Source organism: Ranitomeya variabilis, chromosome 1, assembly GCF_051348905.1.
Source record: "Ranitomeya variabilis isolate aRanVar5 chromosome 1, aRanVar5.hap1, whole genome shotgun sequence".
Lineage (NCBI taxonomy): Eukaryota > Metazoa > Chordata > Amphibia > Anura > Dendrobatidae > Ranitomeya > Ranitomeya variabilis.
This window is the reverse complement of record NC_135232.1, coordinates 905,442,257-905,461,552: the sequence shown is the minus strand read 5'-3', so window position 1 is coordinate 905,461,552 and position 19,296 is coordinate 905,442,257.

The following is a 19,296-nucleotide window of genomic DNA, read 5'->3' as shown; positions in this document are numbered from 1 at the left end:
CGACATCCATCTGGGGACGCACGAGATTCCACTTTGTGAGAACTTATTTTTCTTGTTTTCAGCCACCTGCAATGATTTGGGGTTGGCCCAAAGAGAAGATATGAGGTTACGACAAGTCCTATAACAAAAGGAGTCTGCAGAGAGTTGCAGTCGCCATAAGCCAATCTTCATGTGAATAAACAGCTCTGTGTAAATAAGAGCGGTTTATAATGAGATACAAACATAAGAACATATGAGACTTGATTTCAGCAATATTTGTAGGAGAAAATAAATAATTAAGTTTCCATGCTCTTTCTGTGCTGTTATTGCTCGGTGAAGAATTTAATTGTCTTGATACCAGGCTAGAATTACAATGTATTTATAATCTAAAAGTTGTCAATATATGTAACCATCATTTGAAGGGATTTCTGGTGCTTTGTACATACAGATTAACTAGATGTTTCCCGCCAGCTAACGCTCGGCACGCTCATTGCTATCTAATTAACGCTGCTGGTGATTAAACTAAAGTAAATAATGACAACATTCAATAGCGCTTACACAGGTGGTAAATTAACTTAAAATGAAGTTAATAACAATAGTGTGGTAATGTGGTGGGGGGTGGGATTATGTGTGGTAATGGGGTGGGGGGGCGGGATTATGTGTGGTAATGGGGTGGGGGGGTGGGATTATGTGTGGTAATGGGGTGGGGGGAGGGATTATGTGTGGTAATGGGGTGGGAGGTAAAATTATGTGTGGTGATGTGGTGGGGGGCGGGATTATGTGTGGTAATGGGGTGGGGGGCGGGATTATGCGTGGTGAGGTGGTGGGGGGGCGAGATTATGTGTGGTAATGTGGTGGGGGGCGGGATTATGTGTGGTAATGTAGTGGGGGGCGAGATTATGTGTGGTAATGTGGTGGGGGGTGGGATTATCTGTGGTAATGTGGTGGGGGGTGGGATTATCTGTGGTAATGTGGTGGGGGCGGCATTATGTGTGTAATGTGGTGGGGGCGGGATTATCTGTGGTAATGTGATGGGGTGGAATTATGTGTGGTAATGGGGTGGGGGGGAGGGATTATGTGTGGTGAGGTGGTGGGGGGGTGAGATTATGTGTGGTAATGTGGTGGGGGGCGGGATTATGTGTAGTAATGTGGTGGGGGATGGGATTATGTGTGGTAATGTGGTGGGGGGCGGGATTATGTGTGGTGATGTGGTGAGGGGGCAGGATTATGTGTGGTGATGGGGTAGGGGGGCGGGACTATGTGTGGTGATGGGGTGGGGGGACGGGACTATGTGTGGTGATGGGGTGGGGGTGGGATTATGTGTGGTGATGTGTTGGGGGGTGGGATTATGTGTGGTGATGGGGTGGGGGGCGGTATTGTGTGGTGATGGGGTGGGGGGGCGGTATTATGTGTGGTAATGTGGTGGGGGGCGGGATTATCTGTGGTAATGTAGTGGGGGGGCGGGATTGTGTGGTAATAGGGTGGGGGGGCGGGATTATGTGTGGTAATGTGGTGGGGGCGGGATTATCTGTGGTAATGTGGTGGGGGAGCGGGATTATGTGTAGTAATGTGGTGGGGTGGCGGGATTATGTGTGGTAATGTGGGATCGGGATTATCTGTAGTAATGTGGTGGGGGGTGGGATTATGTGTGGTAATGTGGTGGGGTGGCAGGATTATGTGTGGTGATGTTGTTGGGGGCGGGATTATGTGTGGTAATGTGGTGGGGGGTGGGATTATCTGTAGTAATGTGGTTGGGGGGTGGGATTATGTGTGGTAATGTGGTGGGGGCGGGATTATCTGTGGTAATGTGGTGGGGGCGGGATTATGTGTGGTAATGTGGTGGGGGCGGGATTATCTGTGGTAATGTGGTGGGGGAGCGGGATTATGTGTAGTAATGTGGTGGGGTGACGGGATTATGTGTGGTGATGTGGGGGGCGGGATTATGTGTGGTAATGGGGTGGGTGGGCAGGATTATGTGTGGTGATGTGTTGGGAGGCGGGATTATGTGTGGTGATGTGTTGAAGGGGCGGGATTATGTTTGGTGATGTGTTGAAGGGGCGGGATTATGTTTGGTGATGTGGTGGGGGGGCGGGATTATGTGTGGTGATGTGGTGGGGGGGCGGGATTTGTGGGGGGCAGGATTGTGTGTGGTGATGTGCTGGGGGGCGGAGCTACTGTTCAGGGGGTGGGATTAGCGAGTAATCACGATGCCTCTTATATATATAGATAACTGTATACAAATATGCAAATGTTAAATAAACTTTGTGATTCCATTCTTCCACTTTTTCAAAATCTCTTCTGTTTTTGAATGGTGGCTTATACCCACAGGGTTAAAACACAGAAATCTTTTCCTTGCATAGGTGCACAGATTGAAAAAGGAGGGTCTCAATGAGTCAATGAAAAGCGTTTTCAACAATGCACTGGTTAGATGATAAAGACCTTGTTGGTGGATGGCCAACCTTCTTGTCTCCAGGTCCTCCTGGCCACAAGACCACAACTAGAAGGAGTTTGAATGGAACAATGGTCAACCATGTGGCTTGACATTCTATTCAAAGCCAATGGCACTGATATAAACAGTTAAGTACAGCGTTCAGCTATTTCTATCAGTGTCAGTGGTCAAGTGAAAAAATAGTTCTGGTCAGCATACCCATTTTAGTGTATCAGAACTATCTGGTAAGGATCAATGTACTTGCACCAGTTAGATATTGTAAACATATGGAAGATATGTTTTCAGTCTCTGGATGTCAGCAAGAATGTTTCCATTTACTGACAGCCAGTAGGTATACATTAATTTAAAATGAATAACCATCTCTAAAACATCTTGGGATTACTTCAGTTTTTCATTGGCATGGACAAGAATGACAAGCTGCATGATTTAACATTAAGTTTTTTTAGAAGGACCTTATCCTTACTTTTGAAGATTTTCAAAATTTTGTTGTGAGGCATTATATTGTGGTACAGCAGTGTCAGATAGCCCTAAAATGGTGTATTCTTTAAATCAAATTTTATGTTAAAATTTTAATTTAAGATATGATTGAACTAAAAGATAACATCTATATATAGTCAATAGATATGAGCAGATTGATTCATGGGACTCCAATCCAGCGGCCAGACCACGTACATGATGGCTAAACAGGAAACTCTTACCTTTGGGTATCCCCAATGCAGCATTTAATTTGTCAGGACAGTCGCAATGGCATCTGTCTGATGGCATGCACAGATGATGTCGCACCAGCCCTGGTTGACCAAAAGAAGAGTTGGGTACTGACCTGGCCATTGGACCGGAATCCAGCAAATCAATACATTCATCTCTAATAGTTAACACATACTCCCCTATTCCCAATATATGAATGTCACAGGTCACCTTCTCCCCGTCTTTGAACAATGACATTTGCACTAGAAAACCCAGGCAACAGCAGAGACTCGGTGGTGCCTGCCCAGAAGATTGATGAAGTCTCTGCCCATAGAAAGTGTTTGCAAGACGAAGAAAAAAGAGGAAGGCACTCACCGAACTGGAACTTGACTTGTCTTTATTAAATATCCATTAAAATGTCATGGCCGGAAGAACGAACAAGGAGCTTCTGTGAGCAGTATACAGACGATGGCCGTTTCGCGCTCTCTCTGTGCTTCAACGGGTCTGTATGTCCAGAAGTCTGCCCATAGAAAGGCGGATAGGTTTCACATAACCGCGTGAGTGGATGGCGCGTGCGGGGGATTACTGTGCCACAACTGCACATCACAAGTCAGTGTTACATACATGGGAGGGGGGTGATAGTATAATAAAGAGAGGAGGCAGGGATTTCTTCCAGGCACCACACACCTCGGAGCCTGGAATAAATGAACATAAAACATTATAACTGAATTTCTCAAGATTTACACTGCAGTTATGAGGCATACCAGTAAGACTAGTATAACCATTCTGTCACCTGTGTGCTCATAGTAAAACTCAAAATTGTCCAGGAGTAACAGATTCCTTTTAAAACAACAAATAATAAATGGAATACATAACCAGTCTATAATAGCATCAGATTCATTCACATGTTGTAGATTAATTTAACAAAAAGTAATAGAAGACTGGATAGGACCGTATCGGACCAACTGCATATTCACTAAGAATTATCCATACAGAAAAGAGCAGTCATAAAGTCCAAATGTACAAACGTGCAAAATACGTTATTCAATAATAACAGGTAAAAAACACAGTAAGTGGGAAATCCCCTGTGCCAAAATCCAGCACACACAATAGGACAGGTAGGGGCACATGTGGCAATGCTTCTATCAAACATCCATGCTATAATATAAAAAATGTGAGCATAAATAGATCATATAGAGATAAAGACATAATAGACCAACAACATGGACACTTGTGGCATAATGTTAAATGCAAGTGCAGCAGGTGTACATGCCAAGAGGCAAGATGTCAAACAACTCACGCACACAGCTCCCGTCCACCCCGACGCGCGTTTCGGCTAGTACCTTCCTCAGGAGACATGTCCATACACAGTGGATAAAGATTAAATAATTGCAGGGCCAGAAATAGCAGCGCTTACCTAGCTAGTCGCCATAACAACCGGACACCAGCTCGCCCGGCGTGCGGCACGGAAACACATGGGGCCCCATGTCATCCAGAGCCACCAGCACCGCGATAACTGGGACCAGAAGTGACGCGACCGAGCATGCACAGGATATACAGCGTGGCCATCTTAGTAAAGGGCGCATAGTGAATAACAGACCACTAAAATGTAAACAACGAATACAGGTACTGACAATGTGTATCAAATTCAGAACGCATCAGCCAGCCACACTGATTATGGACAGACTTGAATTATCACTGTATGTATATCAAAAAACATTGATGCAACAATAAATCTATACAAATGGCACCAATGTATTTAGAGGCACCATATAGCAGCACTCATGTCATATGTGATACATAAATGGTGATAACTAGAAAAAAGGGGATAACAATATTCAATCAATATCTGTCTACATTAATGGCACCATATAATAATACCCATAGCATATGGGATACATATAGTCCTGACAGCCATAAATAGAAGGTAGCAGGATTCATCATTAATGCATCAGCATGCCATAGAATAAATATTTAGATAACATTCATATAAATGCTATAAACAATCTATACAATGTTATGCAGAATCTACTATAGGAAAAATACAATCTTCATAAATCATTGCATGTACATATCTAAAAATAACAAACACCATATCATAATAGAAGTGTTTGTGCAAAAGCTCACTTGTCCAATAGTTGATAGTAGTACTTGTATTCAAGCCATAAGAATCAATGTTGATACATGTATATTGAAGAGTCCAAGATCCCTGTATGGTGTAACACAGAAAGCTAATACATGACAAACTGCACCATAATCAGGAAATACTAAAAATAAGAAAATAAATTCAATTAAAATCAATACAGACAAGTATATGCGGAAAAGTAGGCACAGAAAGATGCACAACAACCGGGGAGCTACAAAAACATGGCAAAAGAAAGACTTTCATTAAGTCCATCTGGTTGAACAATCTGGAGGAGCCATATCCAACGTGTCTCAAGCCTTCCCAGCCGTTTGGACAGCTGACCCCCCCTAAAATTAATCTTCAGGGCATCAATGCCCCTAACCCTCAGGAGTGTCGCATTGCACCCATGAAAAGCCTTAAAATTTCTCAGCAATGTCTTGAAACTAGTCGCATCCGTGTATCCGGAGGCCGCCTGTATCCCGAGTACATGCTCCCTGATACAGACTTCAGTTGGCGAGTGGTGAGGCCAACATATATCAGTCCGCAGGGGCATGTTGCATAGTAGATAACATATCTCGTGGTACATGTGATATGCTGTCTAATCATAAAGGATCTAGTACCACTCGAATTGGAGAAGGAGTCACACCTCTCCACATTGGGGCAGGCGACACACTGACCACACGGAGCGCAGCCAGTCCTAGGTACAAAATTGTCCAAGAAAGTCACAGGATGTTGGCCAACATAATGGCCACGGACTAAATAGTCCCTAAGGTTTCTAGCTCGTCTAAATGTCAAAGAGGGTCTATCCGGGAGAAATTTTTTAATAATAGCATCTACTCGGAGGATGGGCCAAGCCTTTTCAAGTATTGTACGCACTTGATCTGATTGTGAATTAAAAGTGGTAATAAAGCGTATTTTATTATCACTATGGGTTTTAGGTGTAGAATGGCTCTTATACAGCAGACTGTGGCGAGAAACATGGTTAGCTCTTTGATATGCTTTTTTAATAGACCTTCCACTATATCCCCGGGTTAAAAAATGCATCCTCTTCCTCAGTTCATTTGCTCTCTTTTCGAAGTCGCCCTCAGTGGAGCACATCCGACGGAGACGAAGAAATTGCCCCACCAGAATAGATCTAATCATATGGCGAGGAAGACCTGAGGTTGCGTGCAACAAAGTATTGGTAGATGTTACTTTCCGGATGATGTCTGTATGTATCATACCCGAGGGGTCCCTCTTAATAGTCACATCCAAAAAGACAATGGACTCTCCATTCCATGCAAATATAAGATGGATATTCAGATCATTGCTGTTCAAAAGGGACATGTAGTGCCCAAGGTCGATGGATGTGCCCTGCCAGATGAAGAAGATGTCATCAATGTACCGTGTCCAAAAAGGGACACGGTCCATTGATCCCTGTTCGTTGGACAGGAGGAGGTCTCTCTCTCACAGCCCCAGGAAGAGATTTGCATAGGAGGGCGCATAGGCCGCTCCCATAGCAGTCCCCTGGAGCTGCAGGTAGAAGGTAGATATGTATCCCATATGTTATGGGTATCACATGGTGCCATTACTGTAGACAGATATTGATTGAATATTGTTTTCCCCTTTTTTCTAGTTATCATCATTTATGTATCACATCTGACATGAGTGCTGCTATATGGTGCCTCTAAATACATTGGTGCCATTTGTATAGATTTATTGTTGCATCAATGTTTTTTGATATACATACAGTGATAATTCAAGTCTGTCCATAATCAGTGTGGCTGGCGGCGTTCTGAATTTAATATGCATTGTAGCACCTGTATTCATTGTTTACATTTTAGTGGTCTGTTATTCACTATGCGCCCTATACTAAGATGGCCCCGCTGAATATCCTGCGCATGCTCGGTCACGTCACTTCCGGTCCCAGTTATCGCGGTGCTGGTGGCTCTGGATGACATGGGGCCCCATGTGTTTCTGTGCCGCACACCGGGCGAGCTGGTGTCCGGTTGTTATGGCAACTAGCTAGGTAAGCTCTGCTATTTCCGGCACTGCAATTATTTAATCTTTGTCCACTGTGTATGGACATGTCTCCTGCGGAAGGTACTAGCCAAAATGCACGTCGGAGTGGACAGGAGCTGTGTGCGTGTGTTGTTTGACATCTTGCCTCTGCTGCACTTGCATTTAACATTATGCCACAAGTGTCCATGCTGTTGGTCTATTATGTCTTTATCTCTATATGATCTATTTATGCTCACATTTTTTGTATTATAGCATGGATCTTTGTTAGAAGCATTGCCACATGTGCCCCTACCTGTCCTATTGTGTGTGCTGGATTTTGGCACAGGGGATTTCCCACTTGCTGTGTTTTTTACCTGTTATTATTGAATAAAGTATTTTGCACATTTGTACATTTGGACTTTATGACTGCTCTTTTCTGTATGGATAATCCTTTTAAAACAAGGTACAGTGGTGCTCAAAAGTTCACATAACGCAGCAGAATTTTTGCTTTCTTGGCCTCTTTTCAGAGAATATGAATGATAACATTAAAACTTTTTCTCCACTCATGGTTAGTGGTTGGGTGAAGCCATTTATTGTCAAACTACTATGTTTTCTCTTTTTAATTCATAATGACAACCCAAAACATCCAAATGACCCTGATCAAAAGATTACATACCCCATTTCTTAATACCATGTATTGCCCCCTCTAACATCAATGATAGCTTGAAGTCTTTTGTGGTAGTTGTGGATGAGGTTCTTTATTTTCTCAGATGGTAATGCTGCCCACTCTTCTTGGCAAAAAGACTCCAGTTCCTGGGCTGTCTATCATGAACTGAGTGCTTGAGATCTCCCCAGAGTGGCTCAGTGATATTGAGGTCAGGACTCTGAGATGGCCACTCCAGAACCTTCACTTTGTTCTGCTGTAGCCAATGACAGGTCAACTTGGCCTTGTGTTTCCCATGCGCAGCTTCTGGGCAGATGAGTGCAAATTTTCCTCTAGTATTTGCTGATAATGTGCTGCATTCATCTTTCCTTCAACTTTGACCAAATTTCCTGTGCCTTTGTAGCTCACACATCCCCAAAACATCAGCGATCCACTTCTGTGTTTTACAGTAGGAATGGTGTTCCTTTCATCATAGGCCTTGTTGACCTCTCTCCAAATGGTTTATGGTTGTGGCCAAAAAGGTTCATTTTGGTCTCATCACTCCAAATTACTTTGTTCCAGAAGTTATGAGGCTTGTCTCTGTGCTGTTTTGCGTATTGTAAGTGAGATACTTTGGCATTTGCGCAGTAATGGCTTTCTTCTGGTGACTCGACCATGCACCCCATTTTTCTTCAAGTGCCTCCTTATTGTGCATCTAGAAACAGCCACACCGCTAGTTTTCAGAAAGTCCCGTATTTCAGCTGATGTTATTTGTGGGTTTTTCTTTGCATCCCAAACAATTTTCCTGGCAGTTGTGGACGACACTTTGTTGGTCTTCCTGACCGTGGTTTGTTTTTACACAGCCCCTGATTTTCCATTTGTTACTCACAGTTTGAACGCTGCTGATTGGCATTATCAATTCCTTTGATATCTTTTTGCATCCCTTTCCTGTTTTGTACAGTTCAACTACCTTTTACCGTAGATCCGTTGACAATTCTTTTGTGTGTCCTATGACTCACAATCCAGAAATGTCAGTGGCTGGATAAAAGATACAAGATGCTGTGTGGAACCCAGAAACTCACTCAGCTTTTATGCACACACACTGATTACAAGCAAAGAGGTCACAGGTAAGGATGTTACCTTTAGTAGCCATTCAAACCCATTTGTGTCAAATTCTGTGCATTTTATCAGGCCAAAATCACCATGGGAGGGTGTCATGGGAAGGATGCAAGGTGCGTGCGCAGCGTGCTCCGAGGGGTGCGCAGCCAGGCCGCAATGACACGTGGCTGATCCTATGCTGGGACACTGCCGGGGCCCACCACAGTAACAAGGAAAGAGCCGAGAACCCTGTTCAGTTAAGCATTGCATGCCAGACTAAGAGCCAGGGCAGAGTTCAGGACTGTTCGCTGCTGCCCTCATTGTCGGACCGTGGCCTGCAGGACCTCGCTAAAGAAGCATCGTGCCAGTGGTTGACGGTTCTTCAGTCTTGTCGGGAACAGGCAGCGTGCAGCATAGAGAGAGAAGTGCAGTGTGCTCCGTAGCTGACAGAGATCGAGGTGCCGTGTGCTTCGTGACCGTGAGTACAGCACACGTGACAGAGAGAGAACCGGGTACTGGACAGACGTTTTCAGCCCACCTTATTAGCATATACTTCCCCGCCCACCTGATTGTGCTGCGGTCTTGTTTGCTCTGGCCGCATATGTTCATGGACTAGGGGCTCAGTGGAAGGTACCGGAGACCGATCGCTGCCACCAGAAGATGGACCACAGTTACCAGCTGAACCTTGCATATCCTTTCAATTAGACTGTTATTCTCCTCATTTGACTCTGCACCTTGCTGCGAGGAGTTAACCCCCTGTTAAATTAAAGTTGTTTTATTTGTTAACTTGTTAATTTGCTCTACCTTCTTTGTGTCACTGCATCCCGCAACCTGCTTACACAGTCACTGATGAAGGTGTAAGGAACTTGCCTGGCTGAGATGTAATTTGGAAGCCCTGAACACGAAATAGATGGGTCTCTGGATGTGTGCACCAAAGTTCTTTACCATAAACATCACTGTCAAGGTGGACTTTGCCTTGTCAAGGTGGAGCTATGGACCCTTCACATTCTTGGAGAAAAAGCCAGACAGTTTTAGAAAATTAAACTCTTCTTTACTAAGTGTTGGAACTGTATACAAATAGCAGCAGGTACAATTCTTGAATACATTTTCTTTTGTCTCGCAGGACAAAGGCACATTCGTGGCAATTATAAATGGCGGCACATAACTTGTGCTGAACGTTGCTGGTTTACAGCAGGCTATGCTGGGAACCTCCATCTTCCTAGTACAGGTCCACATGAGTCAATATGTTTTACTGTGATCACTGCACCCTAACTGCACTTTGTGTAAACGGTGTAAGTGAGCCCTCTCTAGCTACCATGTTACTAACGTGCTTCAGCATGGCTGACCCCATATTCCTTCACTGCAGATCTACTGGTCTGGCTAACACTTTAACTGCACTCTTAGGCTCATCTACTAGGTTTCCCAACTTGCCTTTCTGAGCAGTGATTCTGACATCTCTATTGTCTGTTATAAGCTTGCTACTTCTTTGTAATACTGGCTTTATTCCACACAAACCCTGATACTGCTCTGAGAGTCACATGTCTTCTGTAGTTCACATCCAACTGACTCTCAAACAGGAATTTACACACAGGTTCCTTTTACTGCTCCCCAACTATGGGCCTGCCCTACAGTTAACCCTATCCTTTCTGCCTGACAGGACATATCAGCCCACAAGGGGGTAAAATACAGGCGCTTCTCACAAAATTAGAATATCATCAAAAGGTTAATTTATTTCAGTTCTTCAATACAAAAAGTGAAACTCATATTATATAGAGTTATTACAAATAGAGTGATCTATTTCAAGTGTTTATTTCTGCTAATGTTGATGAATATGGCTTACAGCCAATGAAAACTCAGAAGTCATTATCTCAGTAAATTAGAATCCTGTATAACACCATGTAGTGCAGCGGGATTGGTGCAGCGTGACAGACAGTGACCACAGGGAACTTACACAGTGCACAGCACACAGTATCCTCCAGTTCGCAGCCAGGAAGCAAGACAGTCCATAAATGCATCCAGTTACTGAAGGGCAACTGCACCACCATATCACGCTGCGGGGTGCCAGGAGTTCGCTCTGCTTGGCTCTGTGTTCCCTCACAGAGACTGAGCTTTTGCAGAGCGGTCTGCTCTGCTAGCTGCAAACTCCACACTGACACACCCAACCTTCTGCTGCAGAGGTTTTAATAATCAACCTGTTGCTGTAGGCCACATGGTGAACCCGGCTGGGGGAGGAAATGGACCACCTCGCTACCTTCCTGTAGTCCATTTTCAAAAATAAAAGCCCATGGCATATTTTCCTAAATCTGCCATGGACAAATAGCTTGCCCAAGCCAATGCTCACTTTTATTTTGCATTGCAATCACAGCTATGCCTGTGACTGCAATGTACTCTCATGTCCTCAATACGCTACTGAGCCCATTCTGGAGGACACATAGCGACCCTCGCAAATAACACCGGTCACTGCCTTACAACCAGCTTGAAAAATTATTTTAAAATAGGAAATGTTGGTCTACTGAAATTTATGTTCAGTAAATGTACTCATTACTTGGTTATGGCTCCTTTTGCATCAATTACTGCATCAATGTGGCGTGGCATGGAGGCGATCAGCTGATCACTGATTGTCGAAACTTCACACTAGACCTCAAGCAGCTTGGATTTTGTGCCTCTCCACTCTTCTGCCAGACTTTGGGACCTTGATTTCCAAATGAAATGCAAAATTTACTTTAATCTGAAAACAGCATCTTGGACCACTGAGCAAAATAGGATGTCACCCTATGCAGACTTTTTCTCCCGAAAACACCTTATCCTGGCTCTGATTATCCTGGTATTGGATTAATTTGCTATATACTGTATGTTAGCTTCACCGGTTTCATTGGACCAGTGATGTCTTTGTTTGGACAAAGTGGATATAATTCAGTATTGAGCGGCAAAATTAACAGCATTCTGGTGGCTTGGAAAACGTACAAATGTGTATTCACAGCATATACTGTGTCCATAGCCTTGTGTTGAATAATGTAACTAATAAAATACAGGTCAAATACTGAAATATTGCTTTTTGTTGTCATGCTTAATTGAGTAGTAAATTGGCAATTTTTAACACATCCTTCATATATTATAACATTTCCAGTTTTCATTTGTACATCATCATTTTATCATTTTACTGATAAGCTAATTTCATGTGATAAGATAAGATGTAATTAATGTGTGTAAAATTAAAGAGATATAACTTGTTGCCCTGATTTTATTATTTTAATTCTATATGTGGAACGGAAATAAGTCATTGCTTAGTTTACACAAGTTGTTGTGTGACGTTGGAACAAGAAAGTTAACAAGCAATAGAAAACTCTATACTCTATGGTTAGCAAATGTAATATATATAAAATCATACCACTCTAGTACCAAAATCCCTAGTATCACAACAGATTCCTACAGTTCAAAAGCAAAGTGCTGCAGGAAGCTTGCATGTTCTGCCAAAGATTTGCTAAGGAACACGTGACTATATATGTATATAGGAGAGTGCAAAAGTGTGAGCTTTCACCCCTCACTCTCAGACACCATCATTCACAACTTGCAAGAGAAATGCTATTCAGATTAGCTTCTGAGCTGTGATTAGCAAGAGGGTTGAAATCTCACATCCCCAGAGAAGACTCTGAAGAAACAATCAGTTGATCTGCAAGTAGAGTTTTCAAATACTGGGCTTCAAAAGCAACAAATGTAAATATCTCTGCAAATGAAATCTGATGCATACTAGAGATGAGTGGATGAGGTAAAATTCAAATTTGCTTGTTTATGTGGATTTTTTTGGGATGTTTGATTCACAGAGAATGTCCCTTATTATGCTCTGGAGTCTCTAAAGACTCTACACCATAAAAAACATAAAATGTAGAAAATAAGAAAATCCTTATTCTCACCTCACCCCTCATCTCTCCGTCCCCTCCCCATCTTTGTATAAACTGTCTGGTCCTCGCTGCATTTTCTTATGTAGCCTAGGATTGTTCTGCACAAGCAAGCAAAAGGTCATGACATCATAATTAGGGATGAGCAGACCCGTGGACTTTTGGGTTTGTCGGCTTTGGATGAACTTTAGTCCAAAGTTTGGTTCGGGTAACAGCTGTACCCAAACTCCATAGAAATCAATTTGACCCAAACATTGGAGCTAGAAAAGTCTTAGTTACTTACCGGTAATGGGATTTTTTTGAACCTTTGACAGCACCAAGAGAGAGGGGATCCCCCCTTCAAGGACAGGAAACCAACAGGCATAAAAGCGCGGTACCTCTCCCACGCATCAGTTGGACTACAGAGCACGAGAGGACCTCCAATGGTTATTGCAAATAAATACAAATTTTACCTGTATCACAAATCACAACCCAAAATATGAACTTATACGTTAGTGAAAGAATTGCTGACCCACACATGACAGGAGGGAATATAAGGGTGCTGTCATGGGTTCCGAAAATCCCATTACCGGTAAGTAATTAAGACTTTATCAAGCACCCATGACAGCATTACAAGAGAATTACAGAGAAATAAGAATTCAAGGACGGACCACAGTCTGGAGCACCCTTCTTCCAAAGGTGAAGTCAGAATAGAAACCCACATCCAGTCTAGAATGCTTATAGAAAGTGGAAGGAGAAGACCAGGTTGATGTCTTACAAATCTGCTTGATTGAGATGTCCAATCTTTCCACCCTGGAGGTTGCCATTACCCTTGTGGCGTGAGCCCTCAGACCTTCTGGAACTACTTTGCCACTTGCAGAATAAGCTAAAGAAATTGCCTCCCTATCCCTTTTCCAGGAATCAGTAACAGACAGGTACTTTAGTAGACATCGTCTAATGTCCAGCGTATGAAGCTTCGCTTCCTTCTGATTCTTTGGGCTAGTGTAAAAAGAAAGAATATTTATCTTTTGTAAATTATGAAACCGGGATGCCACTTTAGGTAGGTAGGATGGATCTGACTTCAAAATTACTCTGTGTACCAGAAACGTAGAGAATGGTGGGACTCAGGAAAGGCCCTGAATGTTAATGACCCTTCTGGCAGAAGTTAAAGCCACCAGAAGGGCTGTCTTAAGGGAAAGAATTTTCACAGATGCTAAATCAATAGGCTTGAATGGTGACTCTGTCGTGGCTGTTAAGACTAGGTTTAAATACCATGGCACTACCCTTTCTTTTAAGATGGGCCTGGATCTAGATGAAGCCCTAATAAATCTAGATACCCAATAATTTTGTGCCAGATCGCAGTTATACAGGGCCTCCAGAGCAGACACATGGACCTTGAGGGTGCTGGTGGATAGGCCTAGTTCAAGGCCCTTCTGCAAATGCTAAAGAACCCAACCTACTGGAGATGCATTCTAAATCCTTGATCCCGAGGCAGTTTTCTCCATGTTCTGGCATAAATTCTAGTCCTGGAAACCTTTCTACTTTGAAGTAGAGTGTGACAAGATTGGGAGAGATACCCTTTTAACAGCGCCCTCTCAAATTCCACACCTTCAAATGAAGGTTGGTTACTCGTGGCTGGTAAATGGTCCCTGAGAGAGGAGACTCGGGACCTCCGGGAAGATCCATGGGTTGGTGATCGACATAGAAAACTAAAAGGGGGCAATTAAGATCATCTTCCCAAAGATCACTTACCAGTGTGAGGCAATTGAATGGTACCGGATTATGAGGGGGACTTGTCTCAGCCAAAAGTCCATCTCGGGAGCTCTTCTGACTGGATCTGCCACTGCCTGCAAAATTCCATCTATTACCCACATGGTCACACCAGCGCTGCTACAGGGTGCTTGCAATTTTGTTTGCTGCGGGGGCTTCCCAACGAGCTACTTCTGCAAAAGCAGCTGCTGCTCCTGCTGCTGTTCAGCCTTTTGTGCATCCATTTTTCTGGAAGGGATATTAGCAAGGAAGCGCTGATCCATGCTCCGGTTGCCTCTTAAATGCCGGAGTCATGATACTGCCCGCCCCTCCAGATCCGGTATACCCGGAAGCTCCATATCAGCAGGATGACTACGTGGTGTACGTATCATCCCGGTGTGCTCCGTTGACCTGGCATGCTTTGCAAATCCTCTGGGAGCGAGCCAGCGCATAATCAGCCTTGACTGTGTCATCTGGCATGCTCCTGCCACGTTATGAGGTGGAGCCCCGGAATTGTCATCAGAGCACGCTTTGGCCGTGTCATTAGGGCATGCCCCAGCCACGTCGTCAGGGCACGCCCCGGCCTCATCACAGGCCACATCATCAGGGCATGCTCTGGCTGTGTCATCAGGGCATGCCCACAACTGTAAACAAGTTGGCAGCGTCTGAACTCATATGTCCTGTTCTTCGGCACATCCAGTGCCCGCAGAGCCACACCACAGCCAGCTATCGCATTCAGGATACTGCTCACCTGCGCCCTGCACCCAACTGTGAAAGTCCCCCTGGACCCACTGTGGCACTTCCGGGGACCCTGCACCAGCTGAGGCAGGGAGCTACCACTGCCTGAACCGACCAGCTGGGCCTGGAAAAAAACGGTCATCCATCTTGTGTCTTCAGGTATGCCTGCCATAGTTCACCTGTTAAGGACAGAGCCAACTGATGCGTAGGAGAGGTTCCTCCCTTTTATGCCTGTGGGTTTCCTGTCTTTGACAGGCGGATCCTTTCATGGTGTTGTCATGGGTGATCAATAAATCACTCTCTCTCCCTCTTTCTTTCTTTCTCGTTCCTTACTGGACTCCCGAACTGTAAAATGGACTTCCAGGAGAAGTCTGTGCTTGGAGTTCAGCACCAAACACTACAGTTCGGGTTTACACATCTCTAATCGTGATGTCACAACAGGCACTGTGCGGTGAGTATGAAAAGTTTTTTTCTTTAGTTTTTGATGAAAGCAAAGCAAATTACAAAAAAATTCAGCATTTTGGTGAAAGTAGATTTTTGTGAAATTTGAGTAAAATTAAATTCCACTCGATTGTTTTTGCTTACCGCATTTTTTGGACTATAAGATGCACTTTTTTCCTCCAAAAGTGTGGAGGAAAATGGGGGTGCATCTTATAGTCCAGATTTACCGGCTCTAGCGGTGGTGGGGAGGTGGGGGAGCGGCATCGGCAGAGCAGCGGGTCACAGGATGCTGACTCCTGTGCCAGCTGCTAAAGAGAAATGCACATTCACTGCATTCCATGCCCACGGACAATGAATATTCATTTCTCTTTAATAGCATCTTGGTATGATTGGCCCCCAACCCCGATCCTGGTATGCATGGCCCCATCCTTATGATTGGCCCCATCACAAAACATTAAAAGAAAACCAAACCATTACACTTACCTTACCGGTGCTCCCTCGCAGCATCTTGTTCCGATGCCAGCAGCTGCTTTATGCTTGTAAGCAGCGCATGGCAGGGATGTAATGTGCTGCTTGCAAGCCGAAGGACAGCTGCCGGAATACTCACTGCTGTCTCCACGCCCAGAGAGGTGAATATTTATTTCTCTTAAGTAGCGGCACACATGACTATTGACAGCAGCAGGAAGCTGGCGGCTGACACTGAGCGCGCTACTGAAGAGCAATGAATACTCAATGCTCCCTGCGCGCACAGTCCCGAAGTGGGGAGCAGTGAGTATTCTGGCAGCTGTGCTCTGTTTTTGAACAGCTCATGACGTCCCTGTCATGCGCTGCTTACAAGCATAAAGCAGCTGCTGGCACCGGAACAAGATGCTGGGAGGGAGCGCCGGGAAGGTAAGTGTAATGTTGCTTTTTTTTAATGCTTTCTGATGGGGCCATTCATACCAGGATGGGGGTGGGGGCCAATTTTAAGGGGCCATGCATACCAGGATCGGGATGGGGGCCATTCATACCAGAATAGGGATTGGGCCATGTAAACTAGGAGAAGATGGGGGCCCTGCATACTAGGATAAGAATGAAAAATAAAACAAAATGTTGACTCTTGAAAATATAATACACATAGGGGCATATTTATGGACAACAGCTCCCCCAATTTTTTGGTCAAACTGCAACAAAAAACTGGCGCATTTTAGGTTAGGCATATTTATAAACTATTTGCACCAAAAATTAGAAAAAAATGTATTTTTTTACATTTCAGCGATGGTGTAATTGTCCCTGCCTTCAGATGTAGAAAGAGAGAACTGTGGCTGGCCGCTTACTTCCTCTTAAAAGCTTATACGTCTGAAGGCAGGGACAGGGCCCTAGCGCTGATTGGGCCCGGAGCTCACATGTCATAACAACTGTACAAAAGCCCCATGGATGTGAGTGCCAACACCACTGGAACAGCACCGGTGCGGGAGGTGAGTATAGGTGTTTTTATTTTAATGGGGGCAAACATTCAAATTGAGAAACAGTTGCCCTAGTAGTAGACAACCCCTTTAACCCCTCTACCCCCAAGGGTGGTTTGCACGTTATTGACTGGGCCAATTTTTACAATTCTGACCACTGTCCCTTTATGAGGTTATAACTCTGGAACACTTCAATGGATCCCAGTGATTTTGACAATGTTTTCTCATGACATATTGTACTTCATGATAGTGGTAGAATTTCTTTGATATTACCTGCGTTTATTTGTGAAAAATGGAAATTTGGCGAAAATTTTGAAAATTTCGCAATTTTTCAACTTTGAATTTTTATGCCCTTAAATCACAGAGTTATGTCGCACAAAATACTTAATAAGTAACATTTCCCACATGTCCACTTTACATCAGCACAATTTTGGAACCAAAATTTTTTTTGTTAGGGAGTTATAAGGGTTAAAAGTTGACCAGCAATTTCTCATTTTTACAACACCAATTTTTTTTTAGGGGCCACATCCCATTTGAAGTCACTTTGAGGGGTCTATATGATAGAAAATACCCAAGTGTCGGCATTCTAAAAACTGCACCCATCAAGGTGCTCAAAACCATATTCAAGAAGTTTATTAACCCTTCAGGTGTTTCACAGGAATTTTTGGAATGCTTAAAAAAAAGAACATTTAACTTTTTTTCACAAAAAATTTTCTTTAGCTCCAATTTGTTTTATTTTCCCAAGGGTAACATAAGAAATTGGACCCCAAAAGTAGTTTTGCTATTTTTTCCTGAGTACGCCGATACCCCATATGTGGGGGTAAACCACTGTTTGGACGCATGGCAGAGCTCAGAAGGGAAGGAGCGCCATTTGACTTTCCAATGCAAAATTGACTGGAATTGAGATGGGAAGCCATGTTGCATTTGGATAGCCCCTGATGTGCCTAAACATTGAAACCCCCCACAAGTGACACCATTTTGGATTTTGGAAAGTAGACCCCCTAAGGAACTTATTTAGATGTGTGGTGAGCACTTTGAACTTGGGGGTTTATAACGCAGAGCCGTGAAAATAAAAATTCTTTTTTTTCCACAAAAATTATTTTTTAGCCCCCAGTTTTGTATTTTCCCAAGGGTAAAAGGAGAAATTGGACCCCAAAAGTTTTTGTCCAATTTGTCCTGAGTACGCTGATACCCCATATGTGGGAGAAAACCACTGTTTGGGCGCATGGCAGAGCTTGGAAGGGAAGGAGCGCTCTTTGGAATGCAGACTTAGATGGAATGGTCTGCAGGTGTCACATTGCGTTTGCAGAGCCCCTGATGTACCTAAACAGTAGAAACCCCCCACAAGTGACCCCATATTGGAAACTAGACCCCCCAAGGAACTTATCTAGATGTGTTGTGAGAACTTTGAACCCCCAAGTGTTTCACTGCCATTTATAATGCAGAGCCGTGAAAATTATTTTTTTTTTCCACAAAAACGATTTTTTAGCCCCCCAAATTTTTATTTTCCCAAAGGTAACCATGAAATGGACCCCAAAAATTGTTGTCCAATTTGTCCTGAGTACGCTGATACCCCTTATGTTGTGGTAAACCCCTGTTTTGGCACAAGGGAGAGCTCGGAAGGGAAGGAGCACTGTTTTACTTTTTCAACGGAGAATTGGCTGGAATTGAAACCGGACGCCATGTCGCGTTTGGAGAGTCCCTGATGTGCCTAAATGGTGGAAACCCCCCAATTCTAACTGAAACTCTAACCCAAACACACCCCTAACCCTAGTCCCAACCTCAACCATAACCCTAACCACACCCCTAACCCAAACATGCCCCTAACCCTAATCCCAACCACATCCCTAACCCCAACACACCCCTAACCCTAATCCCAACCCTAACCACACCCCTAACTCCAACACACCCCTAACCCTAATCCCAACCATAACCCTAACCACACCCCAAACCCTAATCCCCTCCCTAATCCCAACCGTAAATGTAATCCAAGCCCTAACCCTAACTTTAGCCCCAACCCTAACTTTAGCCCCAACCCTAACCCTAACTTTAGCCCCAACCCTAACCTTAACTGTAGCCCCAACCTTAAC